Here is a 21,255-nt window from a genome sequence, read left to right on the forward strand (position 1 = left end):
CAGCCCCCCCCCCCCCGGCCCACTCGTGACCCCTGGGCCGCACCGCCCGCCGTATGATTATTCGTGTTTTAGTGTCGGCAGTGTGCAGGCTATTAGCAGGGAATGGGCAACGACGGGTATGTCCGGTTCAACTGGCGAGCAGGGAATGGACGGACGGACGGACGGACGGACGGACGGACGGAGAGAGTGACGGATGGACGGACGGACGGACGGACGGACGGACAGACGGACGGACGGACGGACGGACGGACGGACGGACGGACGGACAGACGGACGGACGGACGGACGGACGGACGGACGGACGGACGGACGGACGGACGGACGGACGGACGGACGGACGGACGGACAGACGGACAGACGGACAGTAGGCATGTCGGCAAACCTCGAGTTATGCTGCTAATTGACTTCGTCTTATATCATAGGAAGCTAGAATTGATGGAACCTAACTTGATCTTACCTGACCTCGCCTAATTTTACCTCATCTTACATGACCTGGTCTGACCTCATTAAACCATACCAGACCAGAGAAGACTCACTGACACAGACAGACACACACACAGACATATCGACTAGCCCCCAGACAGACAGACAGACAGACAGACAGACAGACAGACAGACAGACAGACAGACAGACAGACGGGCGGGAGGGCGGCCTCCGCCGCAGCACTTACACAGCGGGGTCATTGCTGGGTTCGGGGAACCAATCGGCGCGCCACGGGAGGGCAGCCAGTCGGGTGTGACGTCATACATTCGGTCCAGTGGAGGTGACGCAACTGGGGGAAGGACGTGCCACAGAACTGGGAGGCGGTCCTGCGGTGACTGGGTGGCAGCCGTCATAGAGTCGGTGATTGATGGCATCTCGATGGGCGAGCCATAAGTGATTTCGATAAACTGTCTTGGTATGGTGGTTTTTGACGATGAATGATGAGACCTTACCTTCGGCTGGGAGGATTCACAGAAGCGTTGTGTGCGCAGAGTTATTTCCGTGCTTCCTTACAGTGCAGACACTTGACAGTCTTTTACAGACTAGAAAAACGTATCAAGTACGAATTCCTTCTTTATTCGTTTCCGTCCGGGAATTGGGTCTCATTTCAATGGTTACATTCCAAACCGAATGTTCCTGTCTCATGTTAAGAATAGCTGACAGTTGGCCTTAACAATTGTGCATCCAATCTGGAACTGTGAGAACTGAACTAGTGACTGTTTTCATGTTCTGTGAACGACGTAGATGCCCCTGTTTCCAAAATGACCCGGCGTTCAGTGGCTCTGAGCTGCACCGAATGCACTGTAAATCCACGGAATACATTCAATCATCAGTCGTCTATCCTGGAATTAATTCCACTCCATCTGAATTGACGTCAGTCCCCACTCGCACTGCCTTAATCCAAATGCCAGCTGCCAAAATGGTACATTTTCGCGCGATGCCTGCATTGCGATGCAAGTCATGGCTAGCGAAGTAATGTATTAAACAAACCTGTCTGCCGGTTTGGCCCGGGATTGGACTTTGTGCTGTCGAGCCCCGCGACCGCTCGCGGACTAACCCCCCACTAACGGGATCTCATCCGCCCTGTGATTTCACCGACAATGGTGACGGTTTCGACCGCAGACCGATCTCCGACCGCCCGACCGACCGACCGACCGCAAACCGACCTCCGACCGCCCGACCGACCGACCGACCGCAAACCGACCTCCGACCGCCCGACCGACCGACCGACCGCAGACCGATCTCCGACCGTTCGACCGACCGACCGGGGACGTCTGATCAAACCTTTGTCACGGCCACAGCCGCCGCCACCGCGCGTTTGGCTTTATGGGAAACCGATCAGTCGCCCGGAGGTGATGTCACCACAACGGCACGTTGTGTGTGACGTCACCTGTCGCCGCGCGCTGACGTCATAGTTCTCTGATAGCGAGTATCATTGGCGGCAGGCGGACCGATGTCCGGCTAGCAGCAGTCGCTACTTGGGGAGCATTCATTCTGGCCAGGGTTCATAATGTCCAGGGTACGCTATGCCCAGTGTCAAAATGGCCAGTGCCTTGAATGGGCCAGAGTTCATAATGTCCAGGGATTGCATGGTCCAAATGTGGCCAACTGGCTGCAGATAGGGTATATTCAAAGAGGCCAGGGTTCATAATGTCCAGGGCACGATGTGTCCAGTGTTCAAAATGGCCAGGGTTCATAATGTCCAGGGCACGATGTGTCCAGTATTCGAAATGGCCAGGGTTCATAATGTCCAGGGCACGATGTGTCCAGTGTTCAAAATGGCCAGTGCCTTGAATGGGCCAGAGTTCATAATGTCCAGGGATTACATAGTCACTGAAAGTGACGTCATTATGTAAAAAACACGGAATCGGCTCAATGCAAAGCAGTGCAGTGCCGAAGGCAATGCCTTAGGAGAGATTACAGGCAATAGTAAATCAAATATTTTTAGGTTAAGTGGTTATGTATCTGGCTTCAGGCCGAAGGCCTGAAGCCTGATGCATAACCACTTAACCCTCGCCCCGTTGGGGGGGGGGGCCATTTTGGCCCCCCCTGTGGTTTTTCCTGAATAGCAAGAAAACGGCGGCGCGCAGCGCCGCCAAATTTTCAGTACCTTTCCGGGCATCAATTTGACACCTTCACACCAAATTTCAAGTCTTAGGTCACCTTAGGTCAGGAGTTATTGAGGTCAAACTGAGGTCATGTTCGAGCAAAAATGAGCAAAAAACATGCAATCTTGAAACGCTCACCAAATCTACAGTTATCAAGCAATTTCAAAGTTCTTTATATGGTCTAATAGACAAAAAGCGGCGCTACAAAACTGCTATCTCGGATTTTCAAAATTTTGGGTTTTTGACCCAAAAAATTTCAAAAAATTGATTTTTTTAGAAAAACTAAAAAAAATCCAAAATTTTTCCGAATTTCGAAAAAACCGGAATATATGTGATACTCCCTGCGCTCTTCTATATACATACCAAATTTCAGATCGATATCTCGTTTTTTGGCCAAGTTATAGCGAAAAAACTGTTCAAAAATGATGACGTCAAATTTTTGAACTCAATTTTTAGCGATTCTAGACCTCGTACGGCAAAACAAAGACCACCATTGAACTCCCCGTGACGAGCTGCATCGATTCGATACCCATTTTATGCAAAAATATCAACTTTGAAATTTGACCTTATTTGACCTGACCTTGACCTGACCTTGACCTGACCTTGACCAAAACGTGACCTAAGCTGGCCCCAAAGGCTGCCTGACCCACATAATCGCATTTGTCATGTAAAATGGACCATAAAACATGTATCACACGACACTTTCATATTGTGACCCCCCAGTGACCTGACCTCAGTGACCTGACCTGGTATCAGTGACCTCAACTAGCAAAATATGTGTTTGAAGAACATTTCCCCATCGATGATTTTCAATGAAATGCATTTTACTCGATTTTACAACGCATTTCTTGAAATGCCTGTAAACGGTGAAAATTGGACCTTTGACCTGACCTGTGACGTCATCGGTTTGACCTAGGTCAATAAAATTGGGTCACAAGGTAGTTCCCTGATAGGGCTATCCAACACCGTTTGCCGCTTGTCGCTACGTTGCGTGGTTCTCGAGATCTTAGGGGGGGGGGGGCCAAAATGCCCCCCCCCCCCCAACGGGGCGCGTTGCTCGGCAGAGCCCAACGGGGCGCGGGTTAACCTAAAAATATTTGATTTACTATGGCCTGAAGCCTGATGCATAACCACTTAACCTAAAAATATTTGATTTACTATTGCTTGCAATCTATTCATGCGAGAAACTATTTCCTTATCCCTGGTAGGCAAACATCATTACCTTAGGTTAGGTTAGGTTAGGTTAGGTTAGGTTAGGTTAGGTTAGGTTAGGTTAGGTTAGGTTAGGTTAGGTTAGGTTAGGTTAGGTTAGGTTAGGTTAGGTTAGGTTAGGTTAGGTTAGGTTAGGTTAGGTTAGGTTAGTTTGGGTTGGGTTGACTATGTAATCCCTGGACACTATGAACTCTGGCCCATTCAAGGCACTGGCCATTTTGAACACTGGACACATCGTGCCCTGGACATTATGAACCCTGGCCATTTCGAACACTGGACACATCGTGCCCTGGACATTATGAACCCTGGCCATTTTGAACACTGGACACATCGTGCCCTGGACATTATGAACCCTGGCCTCTTTGAATTTACCCTATCTGCAGCCAGTTGGCCACTTTTGGACCATGTAATCCCTGGACAATGTGAACACTGGCCAATTCAAGGCACTGGCCAATTCGAGCACTGGACACATTGTGCCCTGGACATTATGAACCCTGGCCTAAATAATACGCACCCCGCTACTTCACTCAATGTAGATACCCTGAGTCACTTCAGCGCACGATTGATGCTGTTCCGTCGCAGCTTGACAAGCAGGTGTGTGGATGTCTGCAGAGTCCGTTTGGTGACAGGATAACTAAGCGAGCGGGTCGGTCTGATGTTGGCTGTTTTCGTACCACCTGGCGCAACATAGGGGTTCCCGAAACGTTAAATGCAATTAATAAAGTGTGGATTTCGCATTAATCGGTCGGGATAATTGGTGAATAAGAACAAAACGATGGGTGATTTTGACGCATCCGCTATTATGTAATGATGGCGTAGGTTCTAGCTTCTTGAGGTTAGAAGTTTCGATTACTAAGTCATCAAAATGACGGTGGGGTATTCCAAGGTTTTGAGGTCCTCAGCCAACTTTCCCATCTGATTATCAAGTGTGAAGGGACAAGCAGATATGTTTGCATTGCCACACGTGAAGGGAAAACCAAACCTTCACTAAAAAGTCTTTGGAAAACCTAACCCAACCTTACCAAATGATTCACAAACTAAAGCAGCTGTCTCACTACTTAGCTACTAACTGGTGGCTTTCCTAGCATACAGCCCATAAACCAATTGCAGGGGAACCGTTACGCTGGTGATAGCACCTGTCGTGTTGTCTGTAGCAATTCAGAGCTCAAATTTCGGCACTTTGTCCTGCAACCTCAGTTCTGGGCTCAGACACTGGACCTTATCGGGCCATTACCATGATAGGGCGGACCGTTAACCCGGCAGGCGGTGGGCCTACCAGCCACCTTCCGCGCGGTGGGGGGGGGGGCACTTTTTTGCCCCCCCCCGTATCTCCGAAACTACTGGACGGATCCGGAAAATTCAAACGGCGTTCGATAGCCCTGTCAAATTTGTTGAGGGAAACCAAATTTCATTGACCTCGGGGTCACCGATGACGTCACAGGTCAGGTCAAAGATAAAATGTTTCACCGTTCACGGGGCTTCTAGGGAAAGCGCTATAACACCGAGTAAAACGCATTTTGTCGAAAATCAGCGATAAGGCGCCGGTTGTCTAGTACATATGTTGCTATTAGAGGTCACTGGTCATACCAGGTCAGGTCACAGGTCAGGTCACCAAAGGTCACCAAGGGTCACCACATGAGCCCAACTTTACTAAGGTTATGCGATGCATGTTTTATGGCCAGTTTTTCATTTCCAACTCAATGGTGTTGGTTATAAGACCATCAGGTACGGTTTAGGTCACTTTCTGGTGGAGGTCAGGTCAAGGTCAGGTCAAAAAAGGTCAAATTTCAAAGTTGATATTTATGCATAAAATGGGTATTGATTCGATGCAGCTCGACACGGGGAGTCTAATGGTGGTCTTTGTTTTGCGCTACGAGGTCTAGAATTGCTAAAAATTGAGTTTGAAAATTTGACGTCATCAATTTTTGAACAGTTTTTTTCGCTATAACTTGGCCAAAAAAAGAGGTATCGATCTCAAATTTGGTATGTAGATAGAAGGCGGTAGGGGCTATCATATATATTCCGGTTTTTTCGAAATTCAAAAAACTTTTTGGATTTTTTGGCTATTATATTCAAAAATCTATTTTTTTTGATTTTTTGGGGTCGAAATCCAAAAAATTCGAAAAACCGAAATAGCAGTTTTGTAGCCCTTTTAATTTTACATCTTTTATGTCTGAAACATTTTTCTGTATCTCTAAAGCTGTAGGCCTGACAGCTCTTCCCGCGAAACCTTTTTTTGGGTCGAAAATGGCAAAAATGACGTCATTCTGACGTCATTAGCGGCCAACCTATCATAGCCTTTTGAAAAATTTTTGGTCACCATGTGCGCTAGCTGCTCCCGGGAGGGTACTGAAAGTTTGGTGACGATCGGCGCAGCGGTTCTCGAGATATATCGAAAAAACTAAAGGGGGGGGCATTGCCCCCCCCCCACCGCCTGGAAGGTTAAATAATGAACTTCATGCACATTCCACGAAAACAATCGCGTCGAGTGTTCATGTTGCACTTGCAATGCGCCACGAAATGTCGCACTCCTTTGTCGTGTGTTTTGACTCTGATCTTTCAGCAACCGAGTTTGTTGTTGTTGTTGACTGTTGTTCCTTGACCTTCAGCAGTTCGTTAGTTGATAGGCCACGTCAGCAAAGTTAGCGTTGTTTCGAGTTGTGACTTTGCCACGTGACGTTTTCAGCCTTCATGACTTCCCGGCAGCGCATCTTGACGATTCCGTCGCTGACTGCTCCGTTTTTGACGTCGTACCGCAGCGGCTTTAGGCCCGTGAGGCTGTGCGGCTTGTTGCCGGGCAGGGATTTCCAGGATATTTTGCGGTGCGGTGTAACTCTGAGTGCTCGAACCGCTGTCGCCGGGACGTATGTTTTCTGTTTGCAGCTCTGGACATATGTTGCCGACTTAGTAGTAGTTCCAAGTGTTCCTGACTTCTCCCTTTGAGTGATAGTTGTAAGCGAGGTGTTGTATTGTGGAGGTTGTTTTGTGACGCCATCTTGTTCTGTTCGGCAGGCTGCGTTGAGGTCTGCTGTTGCTGATTCCTCGTCGAAGTTCTGATGAAGATCGAGCGTTTTCCTTCGCTGGGAAATCAGTTCAACCATCGGTGATTCCATCAGTCGACATTTTTATACCCGTGCAACAGGTGGTTGGGTGGCATCGCTCCCCACTTCCCTAGACGGATAGCACTGCTGCCCCATTTCTCCAAGACCTCCAACAAATCGGCGTCCCTCCGCCCATCTCCAATGACAAACGGTCGTTCCCTCTCACCCTAATCCACATCTGCGCGCGCTGTCCTAACTCGGGCGGACAGATGTTCGCCCTGCCCCGGCCGTGTAGTGATTCCAGTGAGCCGGGACTCTGCGCCATGGCCAGCCGTTCCAGCGACCGAGTGGCCGGCGATAGGCGGTGCTTTTCCTCGCCGGTTTTCCTCTCGCCGATTCGCTACGTGATAGGGATGAGAAATGGGTCGCTGCTTTGTATCGCGAATTGTGAGTTCCACGTAGTTAGTGATATCAGGGGTTGGTAGAATTGGAGAATCGAATAGCCCATACGCCTTCTAGTGAGTATGATATTTTGTGATAATAACGTTGTAATTTACCTTATATGTATGCCACCTGCTTGGGTTGTACTGGAGTGCATATCAACCTCATTACATCATAGCCACACATATGTCCGGTGGCCATCGCAAAACCAGCTAAATCTGCGTGCTGAATTGTTTTGCAGAGCCGCGAACCGCGTTTCGTGCCGTTTTTCACTGTTAACCGTGGGCTCAATGGGAGCTTTATCCAGGCGAAACACGATTATTGTAAGCATGGCGACCAAGTGGACCCACTGTAACCGAAAATAAAAACGGCTGCAAGGGCTTACACGATAATCCGCGGCCGGTCGGCGGCGGAGGATCCCCCGAGTTGTCCAGAGGAGCTGCTTTGACGTGCCTTACAAGGCCCGCGCGGACATGTTTTCCTCCTGCCAGTGAAAAGTGTCGCCCAGTGCTTTCGTAGTCGGTGGCTGAAAATACACGGCCCGGGCGGAACCGGGGACACTGCGACACACAACTGCACGTGCTGTGAGAAACAAACCAGCTGAGACCCCGCGGCGGGTCGGTCTGGTCAAGTCAATAGCACCCAGCCAGCGGAACGCGAGCAAACCAAAATAGACAGGCTGGGCGGACCAGGGTATATTGAATTGAACGGACAGAAATAGAGCAGAAAGGTGACCAAGCCGCTGGCCCTTCCCGCTCTGAAATCGGCGCAGCGTTCAGACCTGGAGACAGCTCTGTACACTCAAAACTTTTTTACCACCTCCTGGAGGATTCATTTTTACCGAACCCGCAAGACAAGAGTATATTTAAAGGGTACCTCGCTGCTACCATTATGTGCATGGTAGCGGTACGTGGGTAAATTGAAGTTATTCGCCAGCAAAGAGTATTATTACCATGTAAATATCAATATTACTCTCGCAATCCTGAACAGGACGAAAACTCTTTCCTCCTAGGTATTGTGACTCGTGTGCAGGTGGTCGTTCCATGCGTGGATCTTGTTTACCCTCGTGAATATGATATTTGAAAGAGTATCAATCAGCCAATCAAAAACGAGATCGGCCGTTTGAAGGTTGAAGGCCGCGCGCATCTGTCAGTTTTCCGCCGTTAGTCTCCGAGAGAGGGTGTGCGCAGTGTCGGTGTGGCGCGAGGTGGCCGTTGGTGATTGTGCTTGTGTGCTGTTCATCGCCTATAGAGCCTCTGCGGACATTTTATTGTAAGTACCGATGTGATGGAGCATTACGTGCTGTTGAGTGGTGCTAGTTTGATCTGGCTTACAGATCCCGCGCACGGCCACGTGGCAGAGTGTTGTAAGTAGGTACATAAACTTTGTTGTGATGCATTTTGTTGGTGACTTAGAAAAAGATATATACTGTAGTGATGCAGTTTTATATAATACTGAACGAGGCCGGTGTAAATAAATTTTCAAGACCGAGGTCCTTACTGAATTTTTGAACGAGGCCGAAGGCCGAGTTCAAAAATCAGTAAGGACTGAGGTCTTGAAAATTTATCACCGGCCGAGTTTGGTATGTATTTTACTGTATGCCAACGATAAAATAATTGTCTAGACCGAAGCTCTTAGCCGTTTTTTGAACGAGGCCATCCCAAAATGTTGACTTGGTAATTCGTTTTTGACCGTGGTCACTTTGCTTACACCAGTTATTACCACACCCCTCAGGCTAATGTATTTGAATAGGCCAGGCATACAGTAATATTATCCCACGTAGACGGGCGACCACCCAGGAACGCTGCCGTTCACTTCAAATGTTGTGGGCTGTGCCTTATCCAATTTGAGGGACCTGAATTCTTATTCATATTCAAGCATTCATTTTGAGTATTCGTATTCAAGTTGTATCGTGATGTTTGTTTACCGCGTGTGCATCGCTGAACGCGTATGAATAAGTGGAGTCTCACAATGTTCATGGCTGCAGTGAACCCCTCGTATTGTTTGTACGGAATGCCAAATATGTATTGTTGCTCTTGAAGCATGTTTTTTAGTTGATGAGCTCCGGTTAACAGAAGCTTCGCGAAGCTTCTGAAGAGCGTCTGTGGGTCCGTTACCATCCTCTGGGGGGTTTACACTAAAGGAAAGCGTAAACATTACCATGTCACTAAGGGTAAGCCAGAAGAATATGCTCTCTGTAAGGTGGTAAATCACAGAGTAGATAGCATGCTACTCTTTAGAGGAGGGTCACGTTAAAAAGTTACCCTTCCACAGCGTGTAACTTCGAAAATGTTGCCCTCTAGACGAGAGTAAATCAAAAGAGTTTACCATACAGAAGATGGTAAAAAACGTCTCGTTACCACTCCCTGACGAGTTTACTCTCCACGAAAGAGTAAAATTTACCATCTGGAGGGTGGTAAAAAACGTCTGTGTGTCAAGCTATCCGTCGAGACCGTTGTGACGCATGCCGTACTTTTGACGTTTAAAGTTTTATAGTGTTTCGAGCTAGCCTGAGCTAGGCTGAGTTGTCTCACCTTTCAAGTGATCGGCTGTGATGTATCACATTAGTGTTGCAGTGTACTTGCGTTGTTGTTTCGACAATACAGAGCATACTTATGAAGACAGTGAATGTTGGTTGGTTGTATTATAGGACTGCGTAGAGAATAGGTAGTGTCTGGTATCCGTGTCATTGATGTGTAATGTTGCGCTCACCTTATATTTTTCATTGATAATTTAAAAAATTAGTGGGGATACAAATCCACTTTTCCGCCTAATTTTTAAAATTTTCATGTCAAATAAGGTGCCTCCACGAAGAACACGATACGAGTTTACTCTGTATGGTAGGGTAAACCATTACCCTTGCAATGACTCCTTGCAAGAGTGTAAAATTTACTCCGATGTGAAGGGTCAGTTGGTTTTTTTACTATTCTCGTCGGGGTAAACAACCAAGGAGTACAATTATTTTACCCTACTGACGATATTTTAGGGGACGTGTTATTCTCGGGACGAGAGTAAATTGAAGAAGTTACCACCTGGGAAGGAGTAAATACAAAGTTTTTACCCTCTCGAGAGTGGTAAAAAACGTCTGTGGACGTCTTACTCTTTCCTGGAGGGTAAACTCCCCAGGAATGAGTATATTTACTCCATGGTGGTGGGTAAAATCAAAGTGTTACCCTTCAGCCAAGAGTAAAACAACGGATTTACCACCTGGGAAGGAGTAAATACAAAGTCTTTACCCTCTGGAGAGTGGTAAAAAACGTCTGTGGACACCTTACTCTTTCCTGGGGGGTAAACTCCCCGGGAAGGAATATATTTACTCCGTGGTGGTGGGTAATACCAAAGTGTTACCCTTAAGTCAAGAGTAAAATACCGGATTTATCCTCTGGAAGAGAATAAATTAGAAGAGTTTACCCCGCGGTACGTGGTAAAAAACGTCTGCGTGCCTCGTACTCCCTCCCAGCGGATTTACTCCCCAGGGGAGAGTAAAAAAGTTTTCAGTGTAGACGTGAAAAATTCGCCGGATAATTCGCCATTTGGACAATGGTCGGCAAGTCTAACGCGCGCTAAATGGGGATGGATTGCTCCAGAGTGGTTCGGGGAAGGATGCGGTCATTTTTAATGGCACTGACTTCTGGAAGGAGATTAGGAACAGGTCTCGGGCATTAGGTGGGGTGTTTTAGGAAAAAGCACCTTCTATAGCGATGTCCTTGCGTTCGGTCGAAGCTCGCTGTGCTGGATTTGGGAAGTAATGGTCTTAACTGAGTCGAGCAAACGGCTCTATAACGAATACACAGTGGAAAGAGTCTTAGTTCCTATTAGGTATGAACGTGGTGGACTTGTTAAAGTGACCGATTTTTATCGCCAAAGTCTGGAACCGCACCGATAAAGTTCGCTGACATACGCCGAATCTGGCATGACAGTCTCGATAAACTGGTCTTAGGTCACAGGGCATTTGGGCCAGGGTAATTAAATTTTCAGAGTAGATGAAAGAGAGCACTGAATGTTGTGTCGCCGCTTTTTACGCGAGTCATTCGCGAAAAACTGAGGGAGGGGTCCATCGGCCCCTTATAAGTTGAATTTGATATGCTTACGTATCGCTATGATGCCTACTTAAATACGATTTTCAACAATTTTAGCTTGTAATATCTTTGAAGAAAACGGCGAGGGCATTATGGAACGCCCACTGAGACCCCACTGTTTGTGTCCCTAATTTTTCTTGACGAAAATAAACTGGAAAAGTAAGGGCCTACGGTTAGGCAGCCACCTGAACCGAACCATGTGTGAACTGGCCTTATCTCTTATACCACATCCGTAAACCACATCCTGGCAACGGGTCACCTCGGAGGGGGGACATCCGGGGGGGGGGGGAATATTTCCGGTCTGCACACCGGCCGCCGGACCGGATGGACCAACTTTCCGCGAGACGCGACTGCGGCCCGTTACCCGGCGCCGACCCCTGAGTCACCGGGCGGCGGTGACGTCATCGGTGACAGGGTGTGACGTCATCGAGGACAGGGTGGCGTCATCAAGGACGGTGTTGGTTCATTGGAGGACACTGAAATGCGTGGGTGAAAGCAAACTGGGGTGGGGCCTCTGCTGGTGTATTTCGCTTGAGAATGTCTTGCCGCTTCTCGGCGGGGATTCGAACTAGACCTCAGCTGTTGACATTGGAACATGTCAGATATTGACTCTAAGGCAGTGTTGATCCTCGTGGAAGTCCCTTGCCCCTTATCGCTGCCTGGTGTGGGCGGTGTGCCGCGAATGGTGGCATAGGTGTCCGGAAATGATTCCCTTTCTGGGCAATGATGTCAGACGCGAGTACTGTCAGCTTCTATAAATAGAACGTTACGTAAACGAATCAGCTAATTACCGACGGTAATTTCGCCGAGCGAATGACCATTGCAGTACGTTGAACGGATGTCCATTTGTAGAAAGTTTCCCGGAATAATAAAGACATTCTCCAAACATTTTAGTCGGTGTACAGCTGGTTTTGGTTTGGGTCACTTCGGACGACGGTCAGTTAAATTGAGATGACGGTTTCAGCTGCCGGTGGGTCTAATGAGAAGTGGGGGAACTAAGCGTCTCAATGTTTTATAACGACCCCTCCGCTCGGATGCGGGCTTACCCTGATTGATAGGCCGTTGTGGCCGACTTTTAATGTCGGTTAGCGCAGCTAATCTAGTGTTAGTGTCTCATAATGGAGCCGTTGTCAGGCTGGGAGACACTCGAGAAATCATGGTCCCGATAAACATCAAATAAACACGATAAACACACGATAAGTGGCAGCTGGGACGGGCCGACAATATCTTCAGTTCACTGAATGCCAATGGGTAGGCAGTCTTAGCTCTGGCTCCCACATGAATTAAAATGCATCAATCACTCATGTGCACTTACCTAACTCCAAAAAAAGCTCAACGGTACGCGCAAATTTCGTACAAGAAACAGTTCGCTCAGGGCCTCATTGTAATGTCTTACTTCTGCGCCAAGAACTTGATTGAAACAGCTGTCAGAATCATCTCCAAGGTCCAATGTCCATCCATCAGTGCATCAGTGTAGTTCAGTCCAGTCCAGTCCATTTGTGTCTCGAAGCCCACCTCGCCACCCCAGTCCCCAGGTCGCCGGTCATTCCGAGGTACTCGCGTGACGTCATTGTTCCAACATCAGCCGGCCACCCAGTCTTCCAACAATGGCGGCGGCCACTCATGCGCTGACGTCAGCACACCTTCCGCTGACGTCATCATGCAGCATCCTGGGCTCTGATTGGTCGCTGCGCGTAGTGTTCGACCAATACGCGTCATTTCGAAGATGCGGCGGTTTTACCGTTTGTAAGTTGCGATGCTCGGCGTCATTCGGTGTAAAGTGGAAAGGTGAGTATCCGCTTGCAAAAGTTAATGAGCTCTACGAATCTATGAACTCTACGAACTCATACGCAGCTCTACGAATCGACAGGCTTCAGCAACTCAAACCGGAACCATAAATGAGCTGAGTTATGATCAACTCAGGTTTTATTGGACTCTGCAATCTGCACGTAAGTTATTTATTTGATCAATGATCATTCATTTATTCATTAATTCATTCATTTATTCAAAGGTATTCATTTGGATCAGAGTAGTGCCTCAGACTGTTTTTTTTTGCCATTTCGATTGTCAATGAAACGCTATTGTTGCTGGGACTTATGCCTATATTGCGGTAAGAATTAGGAAGTCGTGATGCGTAACTCATTTAGTTTCTTTGATAATGGCAGTCGCAACTTGCAAGACGCAGTAGCTATCACATCATCAAGTCCTCGAAACGACGAATCGCGGACAACGCGGCACACCATCTTTGCCTAAACCCACGGTCCTTCCGTATGGAGACGGGTCCTGGTTACCAGAAGGTGGCACATGTGTTTGAAAGCCACCATGTATCATCCCGAGGCACCACAGGTCGCGCTGATGGAAGCCCTGATCTGTGACGTCATTGGTAGGATGGCTCTGTGATAAACACGCTATACGTGGCAAGGTCCTATGATGCAATTGTCGGTGCTCTTTGTGAGAAAGTTCCGATTCAGTCATGAATTATTGTTGGAGTGGAACCGCTATTCTCGGGGAGAGGCTGGGTAAACAATGTGTTCCCTGCTTACACTGAAGACAGGAGAGGTTTCGTAGGTCAACTCATGGGGAAGGACAGTTTACTTTTATACGGTTGTGCACTACTATGAACGATTCCTATGCTCAAAATTGTATTTTTATAATTTATTTTATGACTTTTGTCATGTTTCCTGTTCGTATGCACCATTCTACCCTGGGCAATGGGCAGCTGTTTCATTTACGACGACCTCGCCCATGTTTCGCCGCTCCCCTCACGTGCCTTTCCTCCCCCTGACCCCCCGCGTCACAACTCATGACGCGTTTCAGCCGACCGAGCCCAGTATAGCACCTGGCAACCGGCCACCCATCTGGTAACCCTTCGTCAAGCTCTTTATAGATCTGGCACGTCCGGCTGAATTCGGGTGAAGCGGCTCGCGCGCGCGCGCTAACTATTTATGTTGGTGGTTAGGGTGAATTATTCATGTTTCCTGGTGACGGCCGGTGTATTAGGGGTCCCGACGGGACGGTGTAGTAACCAAAATACGGCCCGGGGACACGACGGGTCGAACCATGGGGCAGGGCCCGAGGGGAGGGGCTAAAGAGGCGCCCTGCTTCACCGCTGGGAGGGCTTTTTGAGAGGGCAATGCGTGTCTGTATAAATGAGGCGTTACCAACTATCGAACGGCTTAAATCGGTCATGGGCGTAGGAACCTCACGAAAAGTGCGGGGTGCGGGGCAGCGAAACTTCAATGTCACTTTGTGGGAGCCCCAATATCCCTATAAAGAAATTCTTTGCAGCTTTGTGCTCATCTCACCTAGCTGAACCATTTCCTGCTCTTAGTTTTGCATTTAAATTAAAAATAAAGATTTTACTTTCAAAAATGGCTGGGAAGTGGGGACCATGCTCCCCCCCCCGGTCCCCCTGTTCCTACGCCTATGAAATCGGTTATATTGGTTTGTATAACATTGACAAGAGCCACAGTACTTTTCGGCACTCACGACCTTGGAGTCGACTGCGCTCCATGTCGGACGCGCTTTCTTTAGATTGAAGAAAATATTGGCATCTTGTGAACTTTTAACATTGGAAGCTTCATTCCGTTCATCCGTTGTCCTTCCAAATGATCATTTACTGCGTGAATACTATATACCTACTATTCTAAACACTGAGTGGGGATTAGCCAGCACGATGTCTTGGATGGGCAAAACATCTTGATTCCAAGTCGCTGCAGTTGAGCTTTCCAGGCAACCAACATCAACAGCTTCTTAAAACAGCTGAAGAGCATCTCTCTGACTCCACACGGGGTACGAACTGGGATTTACTCACGTGCAGTCCGCAGCCATGTCTGATATTCAGTGACTCACTGAGACACGCCGACGGTGTCTCACGTCCCACGTGCCTCGCTGTCTTTATCGTGTCTTGTAGGCTACCTCGCCATCCTTGGTATCTGGGCTCGGACAGGTCCCGCTGCCCCCACCCCCCACCCCACCCCTATTCCCGGGAACCCTGATGTCACCCTCGCCAGACCTGATAGACTCTATAGGAACTTGTAGCTGGCCATTTCGCCTTATGAGGCCTCGCCACAAAACCAACTGTCAACGATGTACGGAATGTGGCAAATCGCCTGCTAGCCATACTCTCCCATGGATGTGATTTGATGTTTGTTAGTCTTCTGTGTCATCTGGATTCTTCAATCTGGTCGTGCTCTTTATAAGTTTGATGATCTTTTTGTTGCGTTGATGAAAGCCGAATTCTCGCCATTCTTTGTTACAAGAGCTCAAGATCCTCACAGACTTGCGTTGCTGCACCGCTTGCATCCATACCTAACCCTCCCCCCCCCCTAACCACATCCACACACCAACTCCCCACACCGGTAACCCCGCACACTGCCGTCTGTGCAGCTGCCCGGTGCATATTTCTGGGCATTGACTGAGCGCCAGCTCTCCGGGTGATCGATCACCGGCAGCGCTCCGCAGATGCCGCGGGCAGCCCAGAGAGAGACGAGAGATGTTCCTCTGAATCCGGGTGGCCGACTGTGTGCTGGGAATCGGTGCGCGGTCGGTCCGAGTCGGCAGTTGTGGGCGGCTCATGGAAAGGCCGCCGGCGCTGCAGTGCAGGCATGGTGCTCCGAGAGAGAGAGAGAGAGAGAGAGAGAGAGAGAGAGAGAGAGAGAGAGAGAGAGAGAGAGAGAGAGAGAGAGTGTGTGTAGAGATAGAGACAGAGACAGACACAGACACAGACACAGACACAGACACAGACACAGAGACAGACAGAGATGAGACAGGAGAAGGGTAGTGTAGGAGTGGGAGTAGCAGTAGGGGTCAAGAGGAAGAGATGAAGATCAAAGAGAATGCTGACTGAGGGCAAAAAGAAATCTGACAGCAAAGACATAGAAACGTAAAAAAGAGCTGACGAAGGAAGCAGTTCAGCGTAAAGAGATGTGTGCAAATGAATATATTTTTGGCTGGCATGTGGTCACTGTTTGCGCCCCTCTTCCATGTACACTTACAGCAGAAATACCTTACTTCTCTTGCTCCAAGTTGCGACCTTGCTTGAATCTGCGCTAACATCTGCGCTAACCCATCCAATTTCGGCCATGTAGTTCGGCATAGTGACAGACCGAGCTGCCTTATACAGCCTCTAAGCCGGATCCGGCGGATACGGCTCAGGCCTACCGGTCCGGTATATACCACCCCACTCAGTACGGCACGGTCGGCCTGTCCGGTCCTGCGGCCGAGTTTGGGGGTCCGGTGGGCCGGCTGGCGTGCCGGGCCCGTTCAGAGCACGCCCCGCTGACGCCGGTCCGCTGCCGGCTCTCACCTTGAGCTGTTGTCAGGGCGCCCAGCTGGAAAATGGCGCAGTTGGTAGGCGCAGTTTTGGTGTAATTGTTGATGAAGATAGGGTAAAAGTGTTTGTGGGCGCAAACATGGGCTATCTGATGTGCTTGTAGGTCATGTTTTATCGCGAAGTAAGCAGCTTCACTTTATCATGCTTTTCCGCTGTTTTGAAATGCACCTTCGTGCTTATGAAATTCGCGTCGTGTTTTCCTTTTGCTCGTGAAACCAGACGTAATTGGTTTTACGGCTTTGCTCTACCATCCATATCGGAAGCCGCACATTCAAACTTTGTCAGGTGTTTTAGACACGGAGCGAACAGAAAGATACCCAGTTTTATTCCATTGAACCCCATGCATCCGGATTCTAAGCTTGCACCGTTCGAGTGCAGGACCCAGTCCATCGCCTGCTTTACATTCCGTTTGTGTGTATGACTGCTCTGTGTTTAGGCTCTGTATCGCTGTGCTATGAGTGTTTCGTGGCATTGTCTGTATCGCCATCTGTGCTCCGTCGGTACCTCCGTGTTCAATCTGCGTTCTTTCTTTGTGCCCTACTCCTACTCCTTTGTGTAGTGAGTGTCGTCGCTGTCCATGATGTGTCTACAAACTTCCCGGTCTCAGTCTCTCACGCGAGTCTCGCGCGCGTCCACCAACCTCCTCCTGCCCGTCGGCGCGTCGCTCTCTCTCTCTCTCTCTCTCTCTCTCTCTCTCTCTCTCTCTCTCTCTCTCTCCCTCTCTCTCTCTCCCTCTCTCTCTCTCTCTCTCTCTCTCTCTCTCTCTCTCTCTCTCTCTCGACCTATGTCGACGCCGACGTCTGGTCGGTGCGCGCCTCCCGTCATCGTAGCCATCGATTATTGACATCTGTCATTCCCGGTACGAGGGTGAACTCATCGGGGCCTATTGATCAGGCGGCGGGCCGGCTCGGCGCGAGCTCACCGACCTCGCCGCCGTCTCGCCCTCGCCGGGCGAGTCGAGTTCGCGGCTCGCCCTCGCCGGGCGAGTCGAGTTCGCGGCTCGCCCTCGCCGGGCGAGTCGAGTTCGCGGCTCGCCCTCGCCGGGCGAGTCGTCGAGTCGACTTCGTCACGCACTCGCAGACCTCGGCAAGTCATGAAGGAGCTGCAACCTTTACAGATATTGTCGCATGTCCACGATGGTAGACAAGTTTCTGAGAGGCTTTGTCTCCACAATTGTGCCATCTTGGTGGATGGAGATTAAATGAAGGTGGTGGAAGGGATGTGGAGTGGATTGTGGATGGGTCGTAGACAAATGCGAGCAAACGTTGACGAAGCGTTTGAGGATGTCTGTAGACAAATGCGGATAGTTGTAGTCGGCTTGTAGATGACTTAGTGCTTCGAAACTCGCAAACATGCAAAGTCTGTTTGGAAACAACTTACTTCCTAGCAAAGTTGGACGACCGTGAACGTCTGTGGACTGAGTCCAGGGGTGTGGATTGTCGACATCCTCTCCTCACCTGACCGCACAGATCCAGGTGTTCAATTTGCACCGGCCGCGCCCGCACCGGACCAGACGCCGCCATCTCCCAGCTGAGTGTATGCAGAACACTCGGCGGACACTGATGCAATCAGTGCCCGTGCTCCAACACAACAGGTAGCATGTCCGGCGCTTGCTCCGGCGCCGACAAGCAGCCGGAACAAAACGCGATACGGCCTATGCTAAAGCGCTCAGGCACCGACATGCCGCATGACCAGACCGCTGGTGGAGTGAGCTTCCTGGACCACACCTTTGGTGACTGGGCTGGCAGCACCCAGAGACGGCTGGCAGTCATGGTGTAAGACTAAGCAAGGTTCTTTAGAAGGCATATCAGGTGTTGACATAGCTCAGTTTTTACATGCATGCAGAGTACTGCGTCTGTAATATTAATACAGTCCGTGGGAAAGTGAACCATCAACAAACGTGCGACTCTTCAAGATAGCTGTTTTCTGTGCCGCTTCAGGTCTAGTCAGTCACTCATCTGACCATAAAGATAGGAAAAGAAGAACACGTGGTGAAAGCCATGCTTTTATGATATTGTCAGCGAAACGTATACTTAGCTGCGAATTTATCTGCTTCGAAACATTTCAAGACATGTTTGAGAGAAGACAGCGTTTGAAGTTTTTTTCTTGGTCTATTATCAGTTGGTATACTTGCATTATTCGCCGAATAATATGCCTGTATCACTCAGATCCAAACGGGCCAGACACCGTCACCTGTCCCTACCATCTGCTGGTCCGGTCCGCCAACTGCGTTCCTGGAGCTGTGGATCCGTATATCTAACCGTTTGACCGCAGATCTCGACCGATTTCCTCTCGGTGACGGCTGTCTCCGCCAGGCGACTGATCCAGCTGTCTCAGAGTCCACTGAGGCTGTCTTCTGATCCTCGGAGACTGTCTTGGAGACATCACAGTCTGTGTCCCCATGTGGTTAAACTAGTCTCATCCAGTGTGGTCGGCGTGGTCCAGTCGCCAGAGATTGATCTAGAACGCCGACGCCACCGCCACAGGAAAGGCGTCGAACTCGGGAAACCCGCCGTACTGTTGTCAAGGTTACTGTGAAACCGAACGTGACCGAAAGATTCCGGGCTCCTCCGCCCGTCTGCGGTATCGACCGAGACGCGCGTTGTCAGATGCATTTGATGGGATCTGAAGAAGCCCAGGCAGAGGCGCTTGCGTTTTTCAGATTAGGTGACAGTATTTGGTTGGGACTGGGTTTTTATTTTGGACTTTTGGAGGATTAGGAAATGCTGTCTTGAAGTGTATGTCACAGGAATTGCGCCGTGCGCACACAAAAGGAAAAAAACAATTTTGAAAGTACAACTTCCTCTGCGTAAAGCATCGGGCTAAGCCTAGTTTCACATGTGGCAAACAATGGCCACAAGTGACTATGCTTTTATCGCTCCGAACCCCCTTTCCAGAGTGGTTCTTTGGCGCTGGTGTGGCTCACACAGACGGTGGGGAAAACGGCGGGGGTCTGTGATCGGGCGTTCCGAGCAGCAGGAAACTCCGCGTGTGCCCGTTAGCCGGGTCCGTCCGCTGGCTCTGACGTGGCCGGGGTATTCCGCTCAGGGAGGACGTGTGCCGACACCGGGGTGGTACAGGGCGCAGGACCAGCAGGATACACACCGGGGACGGTGGGCAGGCGACGGGCCGCGCCGGCCGCTGCAGTCCGAGATCCACCGAGGCGCCGACGGTGACTCGAGTCATGCGGTGCCAATGCAGATGGTTCGAAGCGCAGTGGCTATCACTTTCGGTTCGAGTCATGCGCTGATAACGCTGCAATCACCTATTTAACGCATCGCCATCCTGTTCGCATCATCATTTGCAAATGTTGTTGTTTAATGTTTGCCAAGGCGTTTCCCTCCCTTATCGATGAGGATGCACATTGCTCACCTACTGTAGACATTTCAGCTTAAAAAAGACGCTATTAAACCTCAAAGTAACAGTTGGAAATGGTTTCTTGGTTATTTGGTTGTATCGCTACCACATCGTGCATTTCTGAAAGCGTCGCTTGTCGAGTTGTTGACAAAAATGAAAGAAATAAAAAGAAATGGCCGGAAATCTTTGCTCGCATTTGGTGTTTCAAGGTTGCCTATGAATACAGCGATAGTGGAACAATTACAATTACAGCCCTCCTTACCAATGAACATAATGATTGATGATTATTCTTATGCAACACCTTTCAACAAAAATAATGAAATTACACCTGACGTGTTCCTATAATCCGCACGCATTCCTTTATCGACCCGATAAGATGCAATTTGTAGCCGTGTAATTGTTCATATTTCACAGGGACACTTGTTGCCCATTGACGACATCCTGAACTGAGTCGTGCATTAGCCATCGTCTGCCGGAACACCGGGTGACATTAAACAGGGCGGCGGACGGTAGCCAGAAACATGACTTCATGCAGTGAGGGCAGAACGCCATGCCCTGTCGGGTATGAGTTTTCAACGAAAAGACTGTTTCATAAACCACGGTAACACAGGGTCGGGCTCGCTAGATATCCGGAAATTTGCTAAAGCTTTAAGCTTATATTGCTCCTACGTCGTGTATGTTTCAAGCGAAGAATCGAACGAGCTCTGTCTCTGCTAGATGCGACGGTCTGAGTTTTCTGTTTGCACAAAATTGGACATGAATGTGATGGGCGTTGAACAATGGGCACACTCGACAAACGTGAGCTTAGATGCACTGTCCTCACTCCTCACCAACATGTCTGCAATAATTTGTGCATGGTGTCTTCTTATCAGAGAAGTTCAGTGCTGGGAGATAAAACATCTTCTCTGACGAATTCGGCTCATATCCAGGAAACCATTTCAGGACTTCTAAACGGAGCTGGACATGAGTCCACCTCCACAGTGTCCGATCTCCCCCTCCCGACCTCTCCCTCCTCCCGGCCACCCTCATCTCGCTGCCCCTCCGGCTCTCTCCATTCTGCGGCCACTGCGGCGCGCCGCGTGCGTCGCCACGCGATTCGCGCAATCGCCGCCGGCGCGCCAGAAGTGCCGGCGCTCCGAGGCGCTCTCCCGAGAAGCGGAAGGCTCGGCCCGCGCCCCGCGGCGCCATGGTGCCCCGG

At 49.6% G+C, this 21,255-nt stretch overlaps 1 long non-coding RNA gene across 1 annotated transcript in view; it reads left to right on the forward strand.

Annotated features, from left to right (window-relative positions):
• The window catches only part of LOC122376257, a 37,984-nt gene extending 30,147 nt beyond the window's left edge, over nucleotides 1–7,837 (forward strand). Inside the window, exon 3 of the long non-coding RNA XR_006255571.1 lies at nucleotides 6,817–7,837. This is a non-coding gene — a long non-coding RNA (uncharacterized LOC122376257). The remainder of the gene's footprint in view (nucleotides 1–6,816) is intronic.
• The last annotated feature ends 13,418 nt before the right edge of the window (nucleotides 7,838–21,255 follow it).

This window comes from Amphibalanus amphitrite, unplaced genomic scaffold (genome assembly GCF_019059575.1).
Source record: "Amphibalanus amphitrite isolate SeventyFive unplaced genomic scaffold, NRLGWU_Aamphi_draft 002070F_arrow, whole genome shotgun sequence".
Taxonomy (NCBI): Eukaryota; Metazoa; Arthropoda; class Thecostraca; order Balanomorpha; family Balanidae; genus Amphibalanus; species Amphibalanus amphitrite.